The following is a 17,441-nucleotide window of genomic DNA, read 5'->3' on the forward strand; positions in this document are numbered from 1 at the left end:
GCGGCGCCGCGCTGAACAAAGGTCATCCGAGCTGCGGCCCAGACGCCCGGGCTTGACCGCTGCGAAGGCCAACCCCGGGAAGGGGGTGGGTGTGCGCCCGCGGGGCGGGGGGCGGCGAGGGGCGGCGGGGGGCGAGCGAGGGGGCGAGGGCAGCGCAGGACGGGGCGCGCGGGTGGGCTGCGGGGAGAGGCGGGCGCGCCGGCCCCTCGTGCCCACCCCTGCGGGCCGGGGCGAGCGCGTGAGGCTCAGGCCCCTTGGCCTGACTGCAGTGGCCTGTCCCACCCTGGCCTTGGGGACGGGGCGGCCTTCGCGCCCCGCCAGCCTCCTTGGGGGGGCCGAGGACGAGCCGGTTTCGCTAGGCCCCACAGGTTCAGAGAGGGGGGCCACGTGAGCGCAGGAGCCCGCTCCTTCCCCCCCCACCCCCTCCTCCAGCGCTGGCGGCTCACGGAGGATTCCTGAAAGGCCGCTGTGCCCCTCTTTCTCACTGCCCCTTGACTCGCCCCCCCCACCCCCACCCCAGGCATCCCTAGTTTCCTACCCCGAGGTGAAGGGATTTGGACTTCTCCCCCCAGGTGCTTGAAAGAAGAGAAGGTTGGAGGAGGAGGAGACTGGGGGGGCGGCTGGTGGTGGTGGTGGTGGTGGTGGTGACAGGGCTGGGAGAGAGAGGAGAGGGACGGGAGGAGGGGGCTGGGTGGGGTGGGGGTGACAGGCAGAGAGGAGCCTGGTCAACAAGCCAGCACCACTCTGCTAGGAGGCCGAGGCCGCTCCTGCAGCCGACGCATCCAGTGTGAGGAGGCACACATAGATTGCTTTCTTGGGGGCTCTTTGTCAGCCACCAACACAGAGAACACACACTGACACACAGGTACACAAAGATGTGAGCCAGGTTGTGGGAGGTAAGTGGGGGAAGGAGAAGGAGGGGGAAACAGTGTCTGCGGTGGGCTTTGGGGTGGAGGGGCCGGGGGGATGGGCCCCGAGGGGCTCTGGGGTGCTTGTGAGGCGAGCATTTCCAAGGCTGTGTGCTTGTGCGGCGGTGGGGGGACACACGATGACCTTCCCCTCCTCACGAAGACCTAAAAGGGAAGAGCAACCCCCAGCGAGATCCCCTCCGTGCTGATGATTTTCAGGGACTTGTTGGCAACTCAGGGAGGGTTGCCATAGCTTTTTTATGTAGGGTGACCAGAACCGGCTGAAACTGGTTTGAGGCAGATCAGCTCCTGAACACAATGCAGTCACTGAGCTACTACAGTGGGATAGCAGCTTCCTCCCTTCATGGCAGCCAAAAGCAGAGGACCTTGCAGGAAGGTACCATCCCAACACAGTATGTGAATGCACACTTAGACACCACACAGCACTGGTATGTGACTAATGGAGCCCTAAAAGATTCTGTGCAGAGAAGATGGGAGAAAAGGTGCAGGTTTGCAAGGTCTGAGATTAACGTGGGCTTTTCCTGCCTTTTGCTTTTGCTTAGGGGATGGACAAGGAGCTGAGATTTATGACCCTTATTAAAGAAAAAATGTGCCTTGCTAGGGTGGGGACTCTTGGTGTATGCAGTCTCTCTCTCTCTCTTTCTCTGTGTTTTTAACAAAACAAAACCAAAATGAACTGATGGGTTTGTAATGGTAGTTTTGTTTGTTGCTGGAGAATGCTACTTTGCATGCCTTTTTTTTTTTGTTTTTTTTTTTGTTTTTTGTTTTTTTTTGTTTTGTTTCTCTCTTGCAGGGAATGTTCTGTTTTGTGCTTTTCCTTTTAGAAGCTACTGAAGGGTGTTGGGGGTACTTCTGACTATTATGAAGGCCAAAAGGTAACAATATTGTTCTAGGAAATGAGCATAAATGCGTTCCAGTGATGCTGTAAGGCATACATGCTGTCTTTTTTTTCCTTGTAGGCCTGTTGACTGGGGCTGCTTTTAACCCTTTCATATTTGCAGAGAATGCAACCGTGTGACAGTAACTGAACATTGGGCCAAAGTCTTTCCAAAAGGTCAAGGTTCACAAGGTGAGATACGATATTTTGAGCATGAATTTAAGTGTTTATCTGAGGATCCATTCCGAGACAGACTGACAGTGGATTGGTACCCTGGAGAGAATTTGGGGTTCAGAGTGCAGAAGAGATACTCTTAATGTTATCCAAGTGTAATGGGATTAGAGTGACTTTATGATGGTATTGCTCTCCAGACCAAATCAGAATGACTTCATTAACTCGCATGCGGGTAGTCCTTTAGAAGAGGCAGGCCTGGAAAAGAAGCAAGTTTAGAGAATGGTAGGCATCAGGGCCTTGTGGAGAATGCACTGTTTTGCATAAAGACTAAAGCAGCACACATTTAGCGTGATCCCGTCGAGGACAAAAAAAAAAAAAAAAAAAAAAGAAAGGAAGGACTTGGCCAAATCGAGGCAGCCTCGCCTCCTTTTTAGGATTTGAAGAGTCTGATTTGCCTTTTGTTCATTCATCACCTTCCTTTTACCTTGAGCTCTGTGTTAACCTGAAAGGTTTTTCCCTCCGAGTCAAGTGGCTTTTATTGATTTTGGGGGCTGTGGACGGTGAGTTTGCCATTGGATTATTTGTGGCATACATTTTAATGTGGAATGCTAATGCAGTACCAGGAGGAAACCGGCTGGTCTGGCTTCATCTGTGAAAAGATGCCTGTTAACTCCCAGCTTTATAAGCAGTGGCTGGTGGAAAATGTCTGATGCCTGAAGAGCGTGCAGTGAGAATCGAGCTGGCATTTTAACGCACCCCCAAAACCAGAGGTTTGAGAGTAGCAGAGGGGAGAAGGCAGGGGCGAGGGTAGCAAAATGAAGAACAAAGACAGTGAGCGCTTCCAGGGGAACCCTGAACGTTTTTGCCTTGGGGTTCCTCGTGAAAAGACTGCAACTGCCCCACACAGAAAAACCAGCAGCTCCAGGATCCTCTCCAGTACGATGTCAGCAACAGATAGAAGGAGTTCTGTCTTCTGGTTTGGGAGAAGTACAGTCAAGAGGCGCTCGGAGATAAATTTCTCCCCTACTTTGAAGAGGGGATCTTGTGCCTCTCCCATTTCAGCAGAAGAGCGCCTTTTCTGAAATGCTGAGGATCTCCGAAGACGGGGAAGTGGTGTGCTGGCAGTGGGTGGGCAGAATATCTGCAGTGAAGGGTGTCAAGCACGCAAGGGTTTTTTATTGTTAGGAATTTTTTTCATGGGATCGCAGAGCCTCCAGGGTGTGAGAAAGCCGGCGAAAGGGAAAACGAGGGGCATGGTTAGCTCAGATGCGCGGTGTAGTGCTTAATAAAGGTACGTGTAATCTCGGACTGGTGTCCCGGTAAACAGCTCACACGATGGAACAGAATTCTTCACAAATCACTGTGCTAAAATTGGTTTTCAACCCGACATCATTTTCGACTGCCAGAGGTCCTGTGTCTGAGCGTGGTGGGAATCTGCTTGCGAAGCAGATCGCGATCCACGTTGCGTGATATGCTGTTCCTGCCTTTCTGGTGCCAGCTAAAACTCAGATGGCTAACATGATAAACCTTAATTAGCTTAATACAATCAGCTGTTTTATAATTTAGGCCCTCACTCCTGTCTTTAGAAAGCCCGTGATTTTTTTCATTCCACTTGGACAGCCGTCTCCTCCTCTCCTCGCAGTGGCCGTTTCCGGATAGTATGTGGGAGAGCCCTTTTTTTTTGTAGGGCATTGCATGTCACAGAATGTTCTGGTTTACTCTCTCCGCGGTTTTGAGCTTTGTGACTCCTCCTTTCCCTGCCCCCCCTCTCCCCCCCCACAAGGCTCCTGGAAAATCGCATTTGTTTTGCATTTAGGCCAGTCTTTCCAGCTGCAAGTGCTGTTTAAGCCTGGAGAGCTGGTTCTCCAAGCCAGCAATCAGGGGCTCATCTATGGACTGAGGTTTGTCTCAGGTGGCGATCTCTGGCTGAGGTATAACAATGTAGCAGGCCCAGGTCTCCGAAGAGGAACAGAGTTTTCTGGGCTCGCGAACGTGAATGTGAGTGCGGAGAATGAGCAGACAGCACTCCTCTTTCCTGGAAGAGGCAGGAGGGAACAGGGTGGCACCCACACTGGGGGCCCCCACGCTGGGGGCCGGGCCTGTGCCCTCGCTGCCGCGGTCACCAAGCGGGCAGCCAGCCACACCTGGAGCCTGGTCCGGATGGCCTGCGGCAGTCTCCAGGGTTGACCAGACGGCCATCCCCTCTGGAGGAGGAATGTGTGGGCTGATGAGGGTACTCTGGAAAGAAAGTGTCACGGGGTGGTTGAAGCTTCATTTTGGTCATTTGCTTCCTTCGAATTAGTTTTTAGTTTTTCTATGTTAAGAAACATCAGAGTGGGGGCTTTTAGGGCCCCCCAGCCTCATGGTCCAGGAGAAGAGCCTCGCTTCTCTCTCTTTCACCCCTCTTTTCTCCCAAAGAGATTCCCTGCCCCCACGCACTTCGACTCCTTCTTAAAAAAGGGGTTATGGGACGAAGGACCTGTACATGGAATGTTCTGTGTATCCCCTTGACTGGGAGGAGTTAGAATTTTCAGAGTTGTGTCTCCTGTCGTCCTTTATTTCTTCCCTTGAGATACGTCCTGGGGTCCGTCTTCTGTTGGTTTCGAATAACCTTCCTCACAGCCTTGCTAGAACTCCCATCTAGCTGGTTCCCAGCTGGAGCAGAGGTTGCCCTGATGTGGGGACCTCGGGACGGTTGCCAATACAAGGGAAACCGAAAGTATCTGGGGGCGATTTGGGGTGGCCCTCTCCTCATTCCCCCGATATCTCTTCCTAATCACTACAATACGGTGACCACATCCAGGGTAAACATTAAGGACATCCACACCTTTGTGTTGATTATATATAATCTTTAACCAAGTCGTGGTTAAATAATTAACTTTTTAGAACTTTTAAATTTACATCCGGCGAAATTTACCCCGTGGCGAACAGTTGTACGGGTTTTGGCACAAGCATATAGCGCTGTGTGTCTGCCACCAGTAGGCTCAGGGACTGGTTCCGTCACCCCCAAAACTTTCCTCCTGCTGGATGTTGGTAGACCGACCCTTCCCACCCCCACCCCTGGCAGCCGCGGATGTGTTCCGTCCCTCGAATGCCACACGGACGGCTTCGTTCACTTAGCGAAGTGCATTTGAGAGCCATCCGTGCTGTGGTGTATCTCCATACTTGGCTTCTTTTCTGTTGCCATCTTGGACACGGCTACGTGGGCCTATCGCAGTTGATCCGTTCTCTGGCTGCGGGACGTCAGGGTGATTTCCAGTTGTGGGTGCTTGTGGATAAGGCTGCTGTAAACATTTGCATGCAGGCTTTTGTCTGAACGTCAGTTTTTATGTCTCTTCCCTAAAGACTTTGGGGTAGTGGGGTGGCTGGGTCGAATGGTGAGTACGTAAGGATTAGAAGTTTGAATGAAAATACATTCAGCACTTCTTCCTAGCTCATGGGAGAGAGAGATCTGGCCCCGTTAGCGGCAGTTAAGACTTCCCAAGCAAGAGATTGCGGCGAGCATTATCTGAAGACACACGAGAGATGATGACGGTAATAGACCACTCACGAATGTGGAGGACATACTTTATAACCCAGAACTAATCGGAGTTAGCCCAAAGTGGAAACAAAAAAGCTGTGAGTGGTAAAATATCCTTTATTTCCTACAGCAATTATTTTTAATCTCCTCAGAAACATTTGGCAGTTTAATCTTCACATGGGTCTTCAGGTTCAGTAAGACACGGAACAGCAACACTCGGAATCCTGGAAAGTGGTACCAGAGATCTTTGTTGAACTCTGAGTTACGTAACCAACGTATTACGAATGATAATTTGTCCTGATTTTTTTTTTTTTTTGACTGCCAAAATACGGGTGTTGTTTTAACATCTGTGGTGATTATCCAGCTTTTATGCCTTTTAAGGAAGTGAAAAGACTTAAGCAAGATCTGGGCAATGAAGTAGGGAGATTTGGGGAGCAGACTCCCTTTTCTAAAATTTTTATTTATTTATTTTGAGAGAGAGAGGGAGGGAGAGAGAGAGAGAATCCCAAGCAGGTTCCGCACCGTCAGCGAGGAGCCTGATGTGGGGCTCGAACTCACGACCTGCGAGATCATGACCTGAGCGGAAGTCGGAAGCTCAACTTAACTGAGCCCCCCAGGCGCCCCCAGCTTTTTTATACTTGAAAAAATTTCTTGGAGGATAAAATAGGGTTCAGGATTGTACAGAATGAACAGACGAAGGCTGTGGTGCTGAGACGGAGGAGAGCCCGAGAAGTGGGAAGTGATGTTACTTTGGGGATTATTTCCGCCATTTTACAGATCCCGAATGTTTAGTAAGCACCAGATGTTGTGCTAGGCCCTGGGAGTACCAAGGGAAAAGGAATCCAGAGAGAAACCTCTAGTGGGAAGTAGCCTGCAGATACTATGATAGGAATGTGAATGAGCCACCTAGTGCCCGGCGTGGAGAGGGAGGAGCCCTTGAAGAGGTGGCTTCTGTGCTGAGAGAGGACCGAGTAGGTATGGCAAGCGGGCAGAGACTGGGGGAACAGCACGGGAGTCTGATGGAGCAGCCTGTGGAAAGGCGCTGAGCGAGCCTGGTGTTGTGAGCGGGGATGGGAGAGTAGGGGTGGGTGTGGGAGAGTAGGAGGTGAAGTGAGGAGGCAGGCAGGGGCCCAACTTCTGAAGGTCATTCCACACAGACCATTTGACCGGGGGCTTTAGGCAGTAGAAGCAGAAAGCCTTCACTTTCAATGACAGAGGTCCCGAGGCAGTATCTCAGGACGGAACGGAGGTTCTGGAAGCTCTGGAGGCTGGAGGCAGGGAGGTCAAATGAGGGGACCACGGCAGCACATCTAGGAGAGAAGAGGGCTTGATCTAAGGCACCGCATTGGGATGGAGCCGGGGTGGGGGGGGGTGGATAGCAGTCGGGTTGGTGGAGAGGAAGGAGTGGAGGAGAGCGCCGAGGTTGCTCCTTGAGGTTACTTGCTGCTGGTGGTGGTTGTCTGTGAGATACTGCATTCAGAAGGCAGAATGGATTTGGAAGGTGGATGTGATACAGGGAGTCCAAGTTTGGGTTGAGTTGGCCATGGGAGGTGCCCTTTGCTGCCTGGATCTGTTTGGGTTGGAGGTCTAGACCGAGAGGGATTGGCATGGAACAGAGACGATAGAAGAAGAAAGACGTAAAGAAAAGGTTGCGTTTGGGGTTCCGTAAGGTGATGGTTTACATAGTCAAGGCCTTAAAGGAGGTGAGGCTGAAGAACGTAAGATGCGTGCTTTGGAAACTTGGAGGGCAAGACCTTTCCAGAGAGGCAGGAAGCGGTATTAGCGGCCGACCCCTGCGGACACCGTAGCTTGTCTGGTGATCCTTTCCATTGGTTGCCCATGCAGTACCGAAGCAGCGAGATGAGCCGCGTTCTTTTTTTCCCCATGGTGCAGGTGGGACAGTGACACAGAGACCCTGGCCAAGGCCTGCCAGTTCATAAATGATCGTAGCGACACAATTTGAAGCCTGCTCCTCACCACTAGGCTGTTCTGCTTTGGGGCGGCAGGATTGGTAGGCATGAGGAAACCATGGAAAGGGTTTAGGGGTGTGGAAGCTGGGAGGAAGGGCCTGAGAGAGGGCACACGTAGGCGCTGGGCAGTAAAGGCACTGATAAGGTTCACATTAGAGGCGGCAGTTGATGACGGCCGAGGCGAGACAAGGTGATGGGAATACAAGTCTCCCTTGTAATTAGCCCTGTTTTCCTGACTTCGTTCATCACAGAGAGAGGAGAATCTGTACAGTAGAGGCAGTGTGAGAAATAGCGGCTTGAAAAGGTTATGTTTTTACTGGGCACTGTAGGGTGAGGATACAAATTGGAAGGGAAGAGGAACAGAGGTGGTTTTGTTTTTGTTTTTATTTATTCTTTGAAAAGGATGGACTTAAGTTGAAAGTCGTGCTGAGAAAAATCTTTTGTTTCAATAAGAGGTAAACACCGTTAGTTAAAAGAATTCTTTGAATCACCTTGTGCAGACAGGAAGTTCTGAATTTTTCCTCTTTTAGAAGGAGACAGGGAGAGCAAATTCTACGTGATCTAAATCTGGAGACTGAAATAAGTAATTTTCAGACAAACTCAAGAGTGGCCTTTGTAGCTGTCCCATGTTATTCCCCACTAAGTAACCTGTAGTTAGTTGATGGTTGCTAAAAATGCAGGTTTTGTGTTGTTTCCAGTTAGATATTCGTACAACTTTACACAATTGGAGATTGCGGACATCTTGCAGGGTTTACAGAGGCCTAAAGATAAAATCAAGGTGTTGTCGTTCTTGAAGGTTTTCTCAGCCCAGCCTTTTCTTTGTGGGACACAAACTCTTGCTGTCCAGAGGCTGACTCATGGGTCTCGTAATGGGTATTGATTTTGATCATTTGTTTGTGAGGAACAACTTCTTTCTAGGGACTGAATCGTAATTGGATTGTGGAAAAACTTACTAACTTAGAAAATTCAGAGTCCTGTGTTTTGTTTTGTTTTGTTTTGGTTGTGAAGATTCCCTGGCTGGAAATACTTCAGATGTTTATACTTGTCTTCTCATTTTCTACAGGGAGCCCAAATGGGGAGGGAGGGTGGTCAGTAGGTAGGTAGAACTAGAACCCAGCACTCTGGCCTCCTGGTCCAAGGCAGGATGCGTCATCACCGTCTCTCTGCCGTCCAGTGTTTATTATGTGTTTGGTGGTGTAAGAACCAGCTCGTATTTACAGTTCGTATGTCACGTGAACCACACAGGGACTCATCGGGAAGCTGGTTTTCAACTGTTCTGCTGATTTAACGTGGCGAGAGTGGGAGAGGTAGTTTGAGGTCTCTCGTTTGAGAAGCGATCGTGCCTAGTGTTGTGGTGAAACGTGGGGCCTCAGTGCATGGAGATTTTCAGTTGCCTTTGCCTGGCTCGCGGTGACATACACCTGTTTGCCCAGCCTTCGGTGACATAAGCTTGCGTTCTGCCACCAACTGGCCGTGGGACCTTGAGCAAGTTCCTTAGATCCTAGGCCATACTTTTCTTGAAGGTCGTTATGAAGTCTTGAAGGTCGTTATGAAGAGTAAATGTGTATAAAGCGCTTAGCAGAGTGCCGGGAATGTGGTAAGTCCTCCCTAAAACCTTAGCCGTTCTGTGTTCCTCAGTGTCCCTGGTTTAGGGGCAGGGACTTTGCCCTGACATTTTTTCCTCATCTTAGAGGGTATTGTTTCTCCTGTCCTACCTTTTACTTTGTTTTTAAGTAGATTTTTGTTTTTTTGCCCGGGAAAATACACAGTGAGCATCTCCTGCCTTGTCTGTAAGGTCTTCAGTTACATCTGCCCAAATCGGCATAAACTGGGCGACATGTAGGCCGGAGGGTGGCATCCTTGGTCCCACTTGGCCGTACGTTCATTTGTAGTTGGAAAACGTTGGATGAATTTTGCGGTTATCGTCTCGTACTTTGTCTCTGCTTCCAGACGAATCCACTCTAGTCCGTGCTGGCCATAGTCTAGGTGATGTCATTCACGTTAACCAGAGTTAAAAAAACCAAAAACCATGTCTGTGAAAGTACGGCAGGTTAGCCACAGCCCCTGTTCCGTCTTTTCCCATGTCCCTCTGCTTCCTGAGTTTGCTCGGCAGTGACCGGATACTCATGAACTCAAATCACGTGGGGATTTGGTAGTGATGGAAGACCGAGTGGAGAAGGGATCCGAGGAATCCATGAATGACATTCTGTTGGCTAAAACTTCTCTGTCAGTAGGGTGAGCACTAGCCACATCCGGCCGCTCAGTTTGCAAGGTGGCTGGTCCCACGAGGTGAGCTGTGGGCGTGGGATACACAGCAGGGTTTGAAGACGTCTACAAAAGGGACGTAAAATATTTCATTAATGCTTTTTTATGTTGATTACATGTTGAAATGATGCTGTTTTTGGTGGAATACAAACTGTTACTAAATTAAAGTTATCAAAAGGATGAACTTAAGATTTGTTTACCCTCCCTTCACCCCCTTTTTTTTTTCCCAATGTGACTACTAGAAGATTTAAAACTACGTATGTGGGGACAGGGCTGGTCTGGAATGTTGGATGGACATCTAAATCAATTTAGCAGTGAACTTTGGTGCCCTGGGGTGTTCATATTCACTGACGCCGAGTTCCCCTCTTGGTTGAGAAAGAGAGCGTGAGAGTGATGTGATGTCTCCTTGTTAGAGAAACCCGTGCTCCCCTGGGTTGGACCTCTTTTCTCTCCCGGGAGTTCCTCATTTATCCCTCTGCATCACAGGATCCAGACAGCCGTGCCAGGCAGGTGTGTGCTTCAGGATGGAAAGGCAGCGTTGATCGCAAATCTGCCACGTGCTAGATGCTAGATACTTGTCGTCCCCTGTGAAGTGTAGTTAACACCCCCCCACGAGCTCCAACAGAGGTGAAGTGAATGGTCCCAGGTGGTACCATTAGCGGGTGGCTGACCCTGGATTCGGACCCGGGATGAGCTGGTTTTGAAATCACGCTGCCTTTTCCAAATACCGGCTCCTGCTTGGTGCTGGTGTCTTGTGCCTCCCGCCCAGAGTCCCATGCCTGGTCCGGGGCGCCCTTACTGTCCAGATAGCATTTCGCATACTTTGATTTTCGTGCAAGCCACGTGGGGATTCGCTGGATAATGCAGGTAGTGATTCGTAGCGCTGGTGGGGGACGAGATTCTGCATGGCTGACACGCTCACAGGTCACGGTGGTCTGCTGGTCCCCGGACCACACTTTGAGTAGCACGGGTCTGCCCTGCTTTCCCTTGGTTTCGGACCTGCTTCCTCAGCTTCCAGAGCGATCTGATTCTGCCTGACTCTGCAGGGGCTCCCCTGCGGCTTTGCATGTGATGCCGGTGAGTGCAGACGGGCGTCAGAACTGGGTTTTGCCCGTAGGTGCCGAGACTGGCCCAAACGCTGGTTTCTGCGTGCACGCGATCTGACCAGAGCAGTTTATGCCTGTTCCTGCATCACTGCGTCCCTCCTCCTTTATCGTCTTGACCACTTTGGCACCTGTAGTCTGATAACACAGAAGATAATTTTAATACTGAGATATGTGGCAGGGGTATCCGTTTTAAGTCCTTGTGAGGGAGACCGTCCGGCCTTAAATCCACACTTGAGAGAGACTCTGCCGTGTTTGGTTCAGGGAGTCAGGATCTGAAGACAGGGGAGGACTCAGAGCTGTTGGCCGGCCACAGTGTCAGCCTCCACGCCCGACGAGGGATCGAGGTGACTTGTGAATGGGAGTCCCCGTGAGCCCACCTCACAGAGAGGTGCTGGAAGACCGGCCAATGAACCCCACCCGCCTCTCCAGCACATCATGAAGACAGCCACTGGGGAGTCCTTGGATCCGGGAGGTGTTGGGGAAGGGCTTGGTCTTCGGCCAAATAAGAAATTGAGTTTCAGGAAGGAGTTCGGTGTATTACGTGTTTTGAACTCAGAGACTGTGCGAAACTTTAGTGTATTTTTTAAATTTGGGAACGCGTGTTGATGAAATCAGCAAATGATAGAGCGATGTCTGTTGCATGAGAGAGTTTACCGTCCCCGTGTCTCTGTAAGAAAGCTCCATTTCACAGACATCCTAGTTAAATTTTAGATCTTACTGCACATGTGGACTCTGAGTTCTAGGGCATATAAATCTGGCACACTGGGTAGGATTTGTAATGGTTGGCTAAATCTGTCAATTCCCTGTTTGGTGCAGAATCCTGTGCCTGGTGTGGGAGTGTCTTGCCTGGCCTGTGAGTGGCTGTTGAGGAGTCACAGATTGCTGGAAGGGGAGTGGGGTGGGGCCAGGGGGAGAGCAACAAGGCTGGGTGTTCGGCCCTCGTCGCTCAGGTGGCTGAGGTTGGCAGTAGGGACCGGGAGAAGCAGTAGCTCCTGACAGCGGAAGAGTCACACGGGCAGGCGTTACGACGCAAGATCGTTTGGAGTTTGCGTGACCTCACGGGACACGTGATCAAGACCTAGCTTTTCAAACTAACACCGGCAGAAGAGGAGCTGATCATACGGCCGTGGCTGCTGCCAGGAGTAACTCCACTGCCCTGCACACAGTTCGCTGTGTCCTTTTCGGGGCCGCGTGTCTTCGGCTGTCTCCTTGCGCCTCTCCCTTGGTAGAACCGCGGACTCTTTCTGGCGCACTTGGCCCGCGTGGCTGTCCCACAGCCCCTGTTTCCGCGTCCTTCCTCTAGACTGCTAGTAATGTCAGCTGTATTCCTCAGTCCAGCCTCTGGGTCTCAAGACCACAGTCTGGCTGGTCCTGGTCTAATCAGCTGTGACTAGGGGGGCGGGGTTACTGCTGACCCTAGAAGGGTGATAGTTTTCACTGGGCTCGTGAAGCACCCCCGAGGGGTCTGCCGCCTGACAAGAGGGTGGTCTCATCCCGTTTTATGCCTGAGAAACTTGAGGCTCTGAGAGATGAACACACGTGTCAAGGCTAAGTTGCTGGGAGTTGGCATTGCTGCCTGGATCTTTCTGACCCCAATTCTACACCCTTTACTGTCGGTATGAGCTCTTTTGAGTGTAGAGATGGAATCTTTTCTCCATTTTCTATTTACTCAAAATCACAAAAAACACCACGTTTAGCTTTTAGCGTTTGCTCCCTTAAATGCGTAGTGAGTGGATGCCGATTGTCCAGTAATGCAGTGGACTGAGATCCTGGAGGGGGGAAATTTGGCCAAATGGCTGGAGGATTTGTTCAAGCCTCATGTTTAGGGTCTCATGGGTACATAGATGTATACTTGAGGCCCCGCCTAGGTAGTTGTGTGTGTGTGTGTGTGTGTGTGTGTGTGTGTGTGTGTATGGATATGCATGTTTGGGGCCCCTCATAGGTACATATCTGTTTGGCAAAAGGCAAGTCTGGCTTATTGGGCCAATGTTAATTTTGGGAGAGATTAAACACATAGTTTAGCGCTTGAGTAAGAATAATTAGGCCTTAATGGTTTTGATTTCGATGACTCATAGAATTGTAAAACATTTCTTTCTGTTCCTCTAATTTTGAGCCTTAGGATAGTGTTGACCTCCATTGGAGTTTCGCATTTAGCTCTAACCTCTTTGGTTACACAGAGCTCTTATTTCAGGCCACTGAGGATAGGAAAAACTCGTCCTGCATGCATTGTGCTTCTTAGAAGACCTTGCCGGGCCGTCCCATCTGCAAAAGGCACCGAAGGATGTTCATTCTGTCCCAGGGAGTTGCTAGGAGTTCTGATGGCATTGATCTTGTTGTCATCACCTATCTGAGACCATCAGAGCTGTGGCTTCATTTCTTCTAGGGCTCTCTCAGTGCTACAGTCCTCTCGCTGACCTGGTGTTGATGTTACGATAACTCCAAGTAATGAGTACTTACTATATTCCAGATAGCCCACGTAGGAGTGAGCACCTACTTGGATTGTTTAATTCAACTTTCACAAAAACCCTAGGAAGTGGATCTTGTTATTTCCATTTTTCATTTGAGAAACAGAAGCCTAAAGAGGTTAGTAACTCACTCAGAGTCTTGCAACTTGTAAAAGGAAGAGCCAGGCCTCCCTCTGATTTGTCTTACCCCAAAGCCCATGCTCGTAACCGCTACAACATACTGTGGTTTATAGGTGTCATTTCTATCGCTGGTCGGTGGCAGGCTCAAATATCTTTGAGGCTCAGAGCCACTGCTTCTGGGTCAACCAGTATTTCTCCTGTTGTCTGGATCTGTGAGGTATTTCTGGCTTTCTCCATGACACTGATGTATCGTGGCTCTGGATACTGAACGTAGGTAAACGTTGAGAGGTCCCTCGCTCCCTTTCCTGATTTTTCTTCCTTTAGCGTACATATGTGTACCTACTTTGTGCTTGTGCATTTAAACATTTTTTTTTTTTAACATGTATTTATTTTTGAGAGGCAGAGAGAGGCAGAGCATGAGCAGGGGATGGGGGGAGAGAGAGAGAGATACAGAATCTGAAGCAGGCTCCAGGCTCTGAGCTGTCAGCACAGAGCCCGACGTGGGGCTCGAACTACAAACGTGAGATCATGACCCGAGCTGAAGTCGGACACTCGACCGACCGAGCCACCCACGTGCCCCTGTGCCTGTACATTTTAAAACACAAATCGCCTCCTTTGGGCATGATTGTAGAACCGGCCAGGCGTTTTTGTCATCATTTCTGTGGCATTAAAGTTAAGGCAGAGCCCCTTTGGAATTGCCTTTTTAATTGTTCTTCCTCCGTATTTGGAGATTTGTTACATACTCTTTCCTGAGTCATCTTGGGTCCATGGGGAGGTGCCCCTGGAGAGGAGCTACCTGGAAACACGACTTACAGGTTGTGCAGGAAAATGGGCCAGAAGCATCTCCCTCACACTCCACTCCAGAATGCATTCCTGTTTCCTAATACTACCCCCCCAAGGAGAACAGTTACTCTTACCTTGTGTCAAGCCTGTCCCAACGATGTCTCACCCCAGAGCTTCCGGCTCCTGATACTTTTGGGTTAGTGCTCCCCGGCGTGAAGCCTGGGTCCCCGGAGTGGAGATTCGCGCTGGGAGCTCACCGCAGCACTTGAAGGGTCAGGGAAGCCTTGAGAGAAGAAAGCTGTGTGTGCGTGTGTCTGAGCACACGCACGCACGCGATTGACCCGGCACGTCCCATGTTCCGGGGCTGTGGAGTCCCTTCTCTCTGGCGGAACGTTCCTGGGTGAACATCCTTCAAGCTGTTGGGTTGTCACTGATGAACTTGGTGAAAAATGGGAGGGCCTTGAGAGGAATGGGGAGAGAGCTTCCAAGGATCTCTTCCTTTTAACGTAACATGGTGACCGGTGAAATGATGTGACTCGTTGTTGTCCTTTGTGTTTTTCTGTTTGCCGTCTGCTCCGGGAAGAGAACTGGAGAGTGAGTTTATTTGTAAAGTCAGCAGCCAGTAGGCCTGCCGTGAGTGATAACTAAGGGGGATGCTCTGAGTTGTATTAGGTAGAATGGAGTAGTACCTCTCATAATTCCGAACACGTTTTATACAAAATTGGCGTCTGGTGAGAATTGTTTGATGCTCAGGCGACGGCATCACTTTGGAATGCGAGGACAGTTGTGATAATGACCCAGGGAGCTGTTTGCGCACACCTCTCCTGAGTTGGCGGAGAGGAACGGGGTCGGGGTGAGCCTGAGCTGTGCCCACCAGCACCTCCACCTAGAAGTCTCCTGTGGATGATGTTGGGGGGAGGGGGCAGGTTTATGGTGATTTATTTAAGAGGATTAGGTCTTGGTGAGAGGGGGGCAGGGTCACAGGGGAAAATCTGTTTACTGAGAGCAAGGCTTTTCAACTTAAAAAAAAATTTTTTTTAATGTTTACTTTTGAGAGAGAGAAAGACACAGAATGTAAGTGAGGGGAGGGGCAGAGAGAGAGGGAGACACAGAATCCGAATCTGCAGCAGGCTCCGGGCTCAGCTGTCAGCACAGAGCCCGACACGGGGCTCGAACTCACAACCCGCGAGATCGTGACCTGAGCCGAAGTCAGACACTTAACCGACTGAGCCACCCAGGCGCCTCCCACCCCTTAAAAAACATTTTTATTTTATTTATTTTCGGGTTTTCAGCTTTAGTGCTCAGTGCGGTGTTGCGGGGCTCCCCTGTATTGTGGGATGTTTGGCAGCCTCCTGATACCCATAGCGCACTCCTCAGCCCCCGCCAGATTGAGACGACCAGGAATGTCTCTGGACCTCGCTAGACATTAGTGGTGGCGGTGGTGATGGAGGAGAAGGGGCAGAATCGCCCCCACTTGAGAACCGTGGGCTTAAAACCTTTTAGCAAGAACAATACTTCCAGACTTTGGGTAGTAAGAATATAAACAAAAATGTTTGCAAATACAGGGTTCCTAACGTTTGTTTATTTTTGAGACACAGAGAGAGGGAGAGTGCGAGCGGGGGAGGGGCAAAGAGAGAGGGAGACACAGAATCCGAAGCAGGCTCCCGGCTCTGAGCTGCCAGCACAGGGCCTGACGCGGGGCTCGAACCCATGAACCGTGAGATTATGCTGAGCTGAAGTCGGCCACGAAAGCGACTGAGCCACCCAGGTGCCCCTGTTTGCAAATATTTTAAATTTAGCACTTAAAACTAAAAGAAAAGTTGCTGGTAAAATGAATAAGAGACCGCAGAAACTAGTTCTGCTAGTTGTAGCATTTCAGGGACAAAGTCTTCGGTTGCGGGATTTAGGATTTATGTATGAAAATTTAGAAGGCTTATTCAGGTGATAAAGGAAAACTGCTTTGAAGTTCTCCTTTGTGTACTTGAAATATCCCTTCCAATTTAGAAAATCTGTACTTTGAGCTAGAGTTGCAGAGATGCTACTAAAAAGTGTGGTATTTATAAAATGCCAAAAGAAACCTTCTAAAGCTTTTACGAGTTTTACTGCTGAACGAGGAATCCTTTGTTTTAGCACGTAAAGGGGCAAGTGATTTCTCAAGTTTGAAATATTGGAATTCATCAGACATGTTTCAGAAAGCACCTTACATCTACAAGTGAAGAGATTTAGATATTTTTTCTTGCTTTCTTGTGAAACTATTTGAATAACCCACTTCAAGCAGAGGCCATAATGAATTTTCCTGAAGTTTATTGATGGTGACAGATTTAGCCCAGACTCTTTCATTATTTCTGTGAACTCATTGATGAATTAGTAAATTGCCAGCACAAAGGTCTTTTAGTTGAAAGAATGTAAATCCAATGGGAAATAGGGCTCATACAAAAGTACCTTTGACAGAATTGCTAAGATTGATGATTTTGACTATCCCTAAGTTCATAGAAAACTTGAACTTTCATCTGCTGCCCTGTAGGTACAAGATTTTGAAAATGCACACCTACACTGGGTGGATGAACTTCAAAAAAATATTCTTACCCTGTCTGCCAATCCCCTGCTCTTCTCTAGATTAAAGTGTCAGAATGTTCGGTGTGTGTCCTGAGCCTTTCTGTTCCTTTTACGTATCTATATGGAGAAACGTAAAATGCAATGTTTTTTAAAAATTTTGTTACAAATTGTGTTTTTTAAAAATTTTAATGTAATTTAGATACTGTTTTATGGCCTGATTTTTTTTTTCCTCACTAAATAGTATACCTTGATTGTTCCATATCTACCTTACTTCTAATGACTGCATAATATTCCATAATAATAATTTTAAAAAAAGGGTGTACCATGAATGATGTGAATACACTTCATACTATTGAATTGTAGGGGCGCCTGGGTGGCTCAGTCGGTTAAGCTTCCGACTTCGGCTCAGGTCGCGATCTCAAAGTTTGTGAGTGTGAGCCCCGCGTCAGGCTCTGTGCTGACAATTCAGAGCCTGGAGCCTGCTTGGGATTCTGTGTCTCCCTCTCTCTCTCTCTGCCCCACCCCCACTCACACTTGTCTCTCAAAAATAAATAAAAAGAAATGAAAATAAATAAACTTAAATATTAAAAAACACTATTGAACTGTACACTTGAAAATGGTTAAGATGGTAAATTTCATGTTATCTATTTTAGCACAATTTCTTGAAAATTTATTT

At 49.2% G+C, this 17,441-nt stretch overlaps 1 protein-coding gene across 1 annotated transcript in view; it reads left to right on the forward strand.

Moving 5' to 3' along the window:
• Positions 1-961: 961 nt before the first annotated feature.
• Positions 962-17,441, forward strand: part of ZNF532 (zinc finger protein 532) — a 108,914-nt gene continuing 92,434 nt past the window's right edge. Inside the window, 3 exon segments of the mRNA XM_011288142.4 lie at positions 962-1,305; positions 1,754-1,804; positions 1,889-1,998. The gene's annotated coding sequence lies outside the window, so the exon portion shown is untranslated.

The sequence above is a fragment of the Felis catus genome, chromosome D3, assembly GCF_018350175.1.
Source record: "Felis catus isolate Fca126 chromosome D3, F.catus_Fca126_mat1.0, whole genome shotgun sequence".
Classification (NCBI taxonomy): Eukaryota; Metazoa; Chordata; class Mammalia; order Carnivora; family Felidae; genus Felis; species Felis catus.